This window comes from Saccostrea cucullata, unplaced genomic scaffold (genome assembly GCF_032062105.1).
Source record: "Saccostrea cucullata isolate Sc308-1 unplaced genomic scaffold, CSIRO_AGI_Scuc_v1 ctg5646, whole genome shotgun sequence".
Classification (NCBI taxonomy): domain Eukaryota; kingdom Metazoa; phylum Mollusca; class Bivalvia; order Ostreida; family Ostreidae; genus Saccostrea; species Saccostrea cuccullata.
Genome location: NW_026929585.1, coordinates 23,989 through 33,611, shown reverse-complemented (window position 1 = coordinate 33,611; position 9,623 = coordinate 23,989). Strand labels below are relative to the sequence as shown.

Sequence of the window (9,623 nt, the reverse complement as noted above, 5' to 3'; positions counted from 1 at the left end):
CATTTTAATGTCAATAACCAAGGCCATGCGAAGTATAACTAAAATGTCGGACGCGGAGGGAAAATGTGGCAAGGTAGGGCGTAACTTTCTGACCCAGAAGTATCTGTAGCCTGACCAAGTTTCTATATTTTTGAAAAAGAATAATTTAAAAATAATAGGTTTGGCTTATTGTTTTGGATTCTCTAAATAGATAATTCTGACTTATAAAACAAATGATTTTAAAAATGAAGAAAGATTTGAAATTTTGTGCAAAGAAATTCTTTCATCATTCAGTGCACATTAAATTCTTTGCTCTAAATAATGTATAAGACTGATTCAAAAAATTGAGATAAAAAAATTTCATCATTATCTTGAAAATGAATTTCTAAACACAAGGAATGCATTTAATTCTATTGTACATATGTAGTGATGATAGTTTGCTTCTAATCAATGTTGTTTAAAAAAAAGAGAGAGAAAATATTAAGCAATATCTTATAATGAACAGGCAAGAGAAAATGGTAATGAAGTTCACGTCAGATTTATTGTCACATTTTTTAAATTTTGAATTTTGACTAACTAGATGTATTTTGAAGAATTATTATACAAATTTTGACAAAAATGCAACACTAAATCAAACATACATTTGGGTTCATCGTGGACTAAATTTGAGGCATATGACGTTGGTCTGATACCAAAGACGATGAATAACGTCTGACCCAGTGTTGATGGGCCGTCATAAGTGTTTGTACTAATTCTGACTTCAATTCGCTGCGAGGATGCAATTGTAAAAGGATAGTACCGTGTTTATGTTTTAAAAGAATATTGACTGTGAGTATCACAATTAGTGGAAATGAGGAACACAACAGGTGATAGCAGTCCTTTGAAGATACTTACAGATGAAGAAAACGTTGGACACTAATAATATTTACTGATTTGTGTTGTACTTTTGAACAAATTTACCAAAACTGAATACATGTAAATCAATTACAAATTCTGACGTTGGAGAACAAAAACTCTATTAATTCGGACTTAGCTATTGGACTCAAATTTAAACTCAAAGGTATGGGATCCGGATACACTGGTGACTTCTTATTTGAAGGGCGATACTACCGCCTGGAGTGGTGGTAATTGCACTCCGTCATCTATTAATCCTTTATCTCAAACTGGGAGTTGGCAAAATTGGGTTTATTCTATTTTAATAATCAGCATCGCTTTAATCCTGGGGATTATGGTCCTTATCTATTATAAATGTAAAAGGCGTTGGTCAAGTTGATTTTGGCAAAAGGTTAAGAAAGCAGGCGGAGAGAAGGAACAAATTGAAATTGGTGGCGATTAAATCCCCTAGTGAAGATAACACTAGCAGACACAGTATTGCATCTGCACCATCACCAACTACTGCTTTCATCGCTGGAGTTGACCCTGTCAACACCATTACGAAACTGTATCCAAAACTAAGGACGGATGTATTAACACCGAACACCGATGATCCCGCTGCATTGTAAATAAACACTTATGTAAGTCGATCCCTCTTTCGAATAAGAGCCGAGGATCGTGAATATTGGACAGTCTGTTGATTTCGAGACAAATGTTTAATAAAACATACAATTTCTGTGTTGTTCGTATTCCAGTTGGAGGAAGACTTTATTGTCTCGTGAACTGTGTGTTGTAATAATTTAACCAATCCTTATCTGACTTTTCGTTTAACATGATGTACCTTACAGACGAGGGAGAATTACATTATGCCTATACTTACAAACCAAATAAGCATAAATTACCATGGAAAAATCCACAAGTACAAATTCCATCGACTATGAATTAAACTAATTCATCTCTTGTGAGGGAGGAATGTAACACAATTGGACCATACCGTACATATAAATAAATTACATATTAACTTTTTAATATATGTTGTGTTTCTTATATTTGATTAATAAGGACATATGTGTATAAGGCATAATAATCCTTATATGTCCTTGAGAGCCATTTAGGTTCTTACGCACTTTATTTCTATTTACTAATTATGTGTTGAATGTAGTCAATATTGTTGTAAATATTAATGTGAATTATTAATGGTCAGTGTTGATGAATTATCACAATTAGGTCAAAGATCAATATCTGAGCATTTACGTGGTCAGTATCTATTACTGGTATCTAAATAATTAAATGTATTGGAAAATGACTTGATAAAATTAATTGACCCCATTCAGAATTGTAATTGAACACTTGATTAAATCTGCAAGTGAAGATATATATTCGGAGACTGGACGGGCGGAGAACAGATCTAGAGAGAGAACAAGAAATTAAGACAAACGTTTCAGAGGTACCACTATACGAACTTTGTGCCCCCCTGTACTAGTTACTAGTTTGGCTTCCAAATACTAACTCTGATAATATTTTAACTGTACCAGTGCTGACAACATTGTTCTAACTTTATATGCATGAACGTCTATATATTGTGCAACAGTGACTTAATAAATATATTTATAACCGTATCCAAAGTTGTTGTGTTATAGTTTTCTAGTTAGTTTGTAGTGCCGCATCGGGCGGTCTTATAACACATTTCATAATGTCAGTTTGCATGAATAAATCAATTTATCCTTGTACCTCATATCTTGAAAATAGATGCCGAAATTCTAGTCTACAGTTTATTTTCACAGCACAACACAAATGGAAACATTCAGGAAAAATAATTCACTAAAAATAAAATCCAAGTTAAATAATCACATGTACATATAAATTCAAGAAATATTAGGTAATATTCCAAGTAAGTAAGTAACTTTATCTATTTCTAACAGTTCTATCTACTAAGTCTTCTATATTTCCATCTTCCTATCTTATTCTAAAATTCTGCCGCACTATATATATATATACTCAAGATCCGCTCCTGACGAGCACATTATAAGATCCTAAAGATCAGGAATCGATACACAGGTCATTACAATCAGCAGGGGGTTATATGTAAGAGGGGGCGATTAATATACAGATAAGATGATAATGTGTGAACAATTAAGTATTGAAGAGTTATATTACAGATAAGATATTCTAAATCGCTACAAGTTTACAAATTCTTGATCATATCATTGATAACAGTACATTTTCTTGATCATGACATCTGTATTGGATTCCCCTCTCTGACATCTTTTCTTGTTCACCAATTAGTTTAACAGTCATCTGGGTACTCAGGTGATGTACAAGTCCTAATAATAACAATTTTCAAAATTATAAAGAAAACAATATAATTTTTAAATAGGTTTTCATTACTACTATTGAAATTAAAGCACAAGCTTTTGAAGACATACTTAAGTAACTTAAAACATCTATAACTAAACATTATGGAAATTTAGACAAAGCGACTCAATGTCAAACAAATGATAGTGATACATCTGTAATATCCATGAAACTTACTGAGATACTTAAAATGTTTATGGTGTGCTTTCACTAAGCTTAGCAGTATATAAACATCTCTTGATTAAATGTTGAAGTCCAATCCTCACCTGACTTGCACATTCATATGGAATGGTTCTATGTTGATAATCTCTTTCAACAATCTTCATCACAACATCTGAAAGTCATCCATCTTCAAAATTAAATCTGACGCTCACCTTTCAAGTGTATATAGACTCCCTGTGCAAATGCATGGAAAATAAGATTTTGAATAAAAAATGAATTATCTCTTCACCATACCTGGCCTCTTTAAAAAATGTGATGAAATATTTTAAATACTTTTCTTTAGATAAAATCATGTAGTGAGTATCCAACAATGTTGAAAAAAAAGTTATCTCTAGAATTTTACATTTATATTGAATGAAAAATGCATTGTTCCCTCTACTTAAAAAAATCAAAAGACATTACCTAAAATGGAAATAAGGTACAACTGTGACTTGTGTCTCAGGCACAACCAATAAACACAAGACCTTTCCATCCTTAGCAGCATGCATTAGCTCCACATTCTTTGCTTCTACAAAAATATACAATGAAATTTTTTTAAAAAATGAGAGCGAAGCTTTATATTGAATGAAAAATGCATTGTTCACTCTACTTAAAAAAACTCAAAAGACATTACCTAAAATGGAAATAAGGTACAACTGTGACTGGTGTCTCAGGAACAACCAATAAACACAAGACCTTTCAATCCTTAGCAGCATGCATTAGCTCCGCATTCCTTGCTTCTACAAAAAATATACAATGAAAATTAAAAAAAAAATGAGAGCGAAGATTGTTACATGTACTTGGGAGAACAGGGAAGGAATTTTGAAGTCAGATTATTATTAATTATATTTCTGCCAGTGTTGGCAGGGGCGTAGTATCCGAGGGGCCAGCCCCCCCCCCTTTTTTTCCAAACCTAACTTTCAATTTAGGAAATTTTAATTTTATAAATGTACCGAAAATGTTGTATATGATTTGGTACTATAAAAGTATTTGTCACTGAGAAAAAGTTTACCTACCCCCCCCCCCCCCCGCCCACCACCACCACCACCATGAAATAGGATTTTCGACTTTGGGCAACTTTAACCTTTTTTTTTTGGCTTGTCAACTTTAAAAGAATTTTTCTATGCCACTGGTTGGGACGGATAAATTTCCATAATAAATTGAAACGAATTATGCGCAACAAATAAGACACATGTATTACCTTGCAGTCACCGGCCCACATAATGTATACAACTGACATCATCCCAAATCCCTTTCTTTGTTGTTTACTTGGCGGAATTTTCTTTGCCTTCTAGACTTGTTCCCTACTCTGGTTCCCATACATTGCCGTGAATAAGTCCTACGTTTACTGGTTTTGTTCACAAGCTTCAACATCAATAAAATCTCCAGCACATTTACAGCCTGTATTGTAAACTACACTGAAAACATACTTTACACACAATTTTCAGCTCAGTATTATGTTATCCTCTTCATTCAAGTAATATGTAAACTCTTCTCGAATGTAAAACGAACGATCTACTCTTAACAGTAACCCAAATATGGCACTGTGTATTCGGTTGAATAGCCAATCATTTCAAATCAAGTTGAGCGGGTCTGCATCGTTATTTTGACGAAGTTTGAAACCAGTGGTAATTTTTTGGCACTTCATCTAGATTTGAGAAGATTCTTGCCTTGACAACTGCTCGAACTCCCGGGTTGGCATGCTCTGAAGGTTTGTTTACGATTTCCAGCCGTTTTCACTTTCACTTTCAGACCAGTACACATTGTGCATGTTGTGAAAGAATGAAACTAATCAAAGTCACGGTAAACGACGCTTTGTATGTTTTTTTTCTGCTAGGATATTAGATAAGTACTTTTGATAATTTGGTGATTAAATGTTTATGTGCGTCACTTTATCCTGTAAAGGTGTATGAATCATAGGGGCTTATCTTCCGGATTGATAAATGTAAAATAATTTTAAAAATTTGTATCTACATTAACCATGTTAACTACACTCTAAAAGTTGCTTTAATAAAGATTCTGATCAGGCAAGAAAAATAATGTTTAAAGAAAAGTACTACACCTATATACATAAACTCTCAACTTTGAGAGTTTATTTATTTTTATTTATATCATTTTGTATTTTAAACTGTGTCCATTTGCTTAAAACACAGGTATAGTGAATTCAGTATGCAGATTGTTGAAGGGAAAACATCAAGACGGGGCGAGGAAGACAACAAAACATGATTACCCAGATTGAGGATCCCAGTGTTCTTTGGTACAAGCACATTTTAATAATAAATTTCATGAAATCTGTTACTTGAACAAACATTTACATTATTTAGTGCTTGACTTGCTCGGGAGTCAATATCGTCATATTTTTGTAAAAAAAAAATGTTTAATTTCCTTTGTATAGTCTGAAGCTACTCAGCCTACCATGAGAAAATTAAACGATCTGTCATAAAGAAGAGGCGGGTTCTCAACTTTCATATTATAAATGGCAAGTATGTTTAGAACTAAATTTAGATCATTCTTGATAAAAAATAACATAAGGGTGTTTGTCAATTCATAGCTATTATTTGTGATTGCACTGTGTATTAATTTTCAAAATCAATTCATTCTCTGGTGACCAAGTGCAGCAGTTTGCTTCAAACTCATATTTAAAAAAAAAAATATTGACTATATTTGTCCATATGTACAAAATGTTAATCACGGTATGAATTCTATTTCAGCATGATTGTCATCTTCAATTTGAGGGACTCTCACCTAAAGTCCTTTTACTGTTCCATATCAGGAAAAAGTTCATGAGCTGAAACATGCGATTGGGGAAAAAGGTACATATATCCTAAACCATAACTTCAGTATCATTCTGTATACGTGTACAGCTAAACTAAATACCGTATAAGTGGAAATGTTAGCGACACGCAAATTTTACGATTTGTCCTTTAAAACTGGTAATTCATTTTTAGCAGGATGCTATTTTAGCAACTTTAAAATGCACATTTAAGAAACTAATACAAATAAAGTGCAATTAATTTTTAGCGATATTTAATTTTAGCGATCTCAACACCCTCGCTAATAATGCCAAAATTAAATCCTCGCTAAAAATTCTACTTATACGGTATGTAGCACTATATTGTTCTTTTTGTAAACTGACAAATGAGACGTTAGGAAACCTATGATTTCTCAATATTTCAGGGATTTATTCTTTGTTTTTGTGTAGTACCCTTAAAAAATACATATTTCTCAAATTGTAATTTATAGGCTTCTTGTGATAAGAGATACATGACCTAACCCATTGATTCTTCATATAATATGTCAATAACAAGAGTTCCACTCATCTTATTAAATTAATAAATTTACATTTTTAGCTCACCTGAGCCGAAGGCTCAAGTGAGCTTTTCTGATCACATTTTGTCCGGCGTCCGTCTGTCCGTCTGTCTGTAAACTTTTCACATTTTCGACTTCTTCTCAAGAACCAGTGGGCCAATTTCAACCAAACTTGCCACAAAGTATCCTTGGGTGAAGGGGATTCAAGTTTGTTCAAAGGAAGGGCCACTCCCTCATTCAAGGGGAGATAATTGGGAATTTATGAAAATTTGGTGGCATATTTTAAAAATCTTCTTCTCAAGAACCATTGGGACAGCAAAGATGAAACTCGTGTGGAATCATCCTCAGGTAGTGTAGATTCAAGTTTGTTCAAGTCATGACCCCGGGGGTAGGGCGGGGCCAAAATGGCCGACCAAAGTTTTACATAGAAATATATAGGAAAATTCTTTAAAAATCTTCTTCTTAAGAATGACAAAGCCATAATTCATCATATTTATATGGGAGCATGCTCAGGTAGTGTAGATTCAAGTTTGTTCAAATCATGACCCCCGGGGGTAGGGCGGGGCCAAAATGGCCGACCAAAGTTTTACATAGAAATATATAGGAAAATTCTCTAGAAATCTACTTCTCAAGAATAGCAAAGCCATAATTGATCATATTTATATGGAAGCATCCTCAGGTAGTGTAGATTCAAGTTTATTCAAATCATGACCCCCGGGGGTAGGGCGGGGTCACGATGGCCGACCAAAGTTTTACATAGAAATATATAGGAAAATTCTTTAAATATCTTCTTCTCAAGAATAACAAAGCCATAATTGATCATATTTATATGGAAGCATCCTCAGGTAATGTAGATTCAAATTTATTCAAATCATGACCCCCAGGGGTAGGGCAGGGCCAAAATGGCCATCCAAAGTTTTACATAGAAATGTATAGGAAAATTCTTTAGTAATCTTCTTCTCAAGAATAGCATAGCCAAATTGATCATATTTTTATGGAAGCATCCTCAGGTAGTGTAGATTCAAGTTTATTTAAATCATGACCCCCAGGGGTAGGGCGGGGCCAAAATGGCCGACCAAAATTTTACATAGAAATGTATAGGAAAATTCTTTAAAAATCTTCTTCTCAAGAATGACCAAGCCATAATTCATCATATTTTTATGGAAGCATCCTCAGGTAGTGTAGATTCAAATTTGTTCAAATCATGACTTCCGGGGGTAAGACGGGGCCAAAATGGCCGACCAAATTTTTACATAGAAATATATAGGAAAATTCTTTAAAAATCTTCTTCTCAAGAATAGCAAAGCCATGATTGGTCTTTGGACTTCTTTTGGATTTAAGCTTTTCAAGTATAAACCAATTCTGCTTTTTCCTAGCCACAGTGCTCAGGTGAGCGATGTGGCCCATGGGCCTCTTGTTTTGCTTTTGAGGTTAAAGGTCATGTATGAACTGTTTATTTATTAGTAAGGTTGTGCCTTGTTTTTATTTTTATTAATCATGGTATTGTGAATTCTGATAACACAGACGCTGTTGAAAATATTCATACTTATGCATGGCACTGAAAAAAATCCTTTTTTTTCTTTTAGGAAAAGCATTAGGAAAATGCCTGCATGGGGAGAAAAGTTTTGAACTCTGAAAAGGGAGGTGTGACAAAAACATTTTGACAGTTGTTCAGTACCCTTAAAAAATACATATTTCTCAAATTGTAATTTATAGGCTTCTTGTGATAAGAGATACATGACCTAACCCATTGATTCTTCATATACAGGTAACTCTCGATACCTCGAAGTCCGCGGGACCGAGGAAAAACTTCGAGAGATCAAGAGTTCGAGATTTCAAGAGTCCGGATTTTTCCGGGTTTGTTTGACAGGTTTTAAAATTAGTCATACCGGATGTAATGATTTTCATGCAGTCCTTACAAAACAACGATATGTTTTAGTATTTTAGATGAATATCTATAAAACTGAATAAAGCAAAAAATGTACTTCGTAAGTTCGTGTTTATTTTTTTTATCATACGGATATCATTGTACGCATTCGTTATATGAAAACGGCATTTTACCAGCGTGGCATGGTACACGGCATTGTGACTTTTCCAAACATGTGCACTGAACGAAATTCTGTATGTATTTGTCCAAGAAAAGTAGTCATATTGACAGCGAGGCTGTTTCTGAATTTGCATATATCGTTAAACTTTGAAACTGATTCGAAATAGAAATTTAATTCATTAAGTGTTTCGTCTTGCAATCTGCAATTTCAATTTCTCAGTGATACTACGTTTCTGAATTATCGTAATACAGACGATGATAAGTATTTTGATAGCATATAGGCACCATAAGATTAATTATAAATCAATTATGACCTTGCAGAATAAGTGTCACCTGAATAAACATCCCGTTTCACGAGACCTGCGTCTTCTGCCTGGGGTCATTAAATGTCCAGGCAGTGGCGTAGCATCGTTTTTGAAAGTGGGGGGCCAGGCAGAGAAAAACTTTTTTTACTTACCTGAAAAAGTTGATAAGCAAAAAAAAAAAAAAAGTGTAAAACTTGCCCAAAGTCGAAAATCCTATTTCATTTCGGGGGGTGGGGGGGGGGGGGGTAGGTAAACTTTTTCCCAGTGTCAACTACTTTTAGTACCAATTCTTATACTACATTTTCGGTACATTTCTAAAAGTGGAGGGGCCAACCAGGCTTTCAATTAACATTTCCTATAGTGTAAGTAATGTTGGGAAAAAAGTGGGGGGGGGGGCAGGCCCCCCTGGCCCCCCCCCCGATACTACGCCCCTGCCAGGTAAAGTTGCTAATTATGTAACGTTGTATACACATAGCCACTTCGAAGTATCAAGGGTAAATTTCAATAGAATATGCACAGCGGGACTGCAATTTTACTTCGAGGGATCAAGGGTT

General features: G+C 34.3%; 2 long non-coding RNA genes across 2 annotated transcripts; one reads left to right on the top strand and one right to left on the bottom strand.

Annotated features, from left to right (window-relative positions):
• Positions 1-2,687: 2,687 nt before the first annotated feature.
• Positions 2,688-4,724, bottom strand: LOC134281311 (uncharacterized). Its single transcript, XR_009995054.1, has 5 exons — positions 4,610-4,724; positions 4,043-4,148; positions 3,832-3,937; positions 3,474-3,603; positions 2,688-3,176 (listed from the first exon to the last, which is right to left on the bottom strand). It is a non-coding gene; the product is annotated as an uncharacterized LOC134281311 (long non-coding RNA).
• A 45-nt stretch (positions 4,725-4,769) lies between these two features.
• LOC134281310 (uncharacterized) lies at positions 4,770-8,397 on the top strand. Its single transcript, XR_009995053.1, has 4 exons — positions 4,770-5,119; positions 5,562-5,665; positions 6,120-6,221; positions 8,304-8,397. It is a non-coding gene; the product is annotated as an uncharacterized LOC134281310 (long non-coding RNA).
• Positions 8,398-9,623: the final 1,226 nt, after the last annotated feature.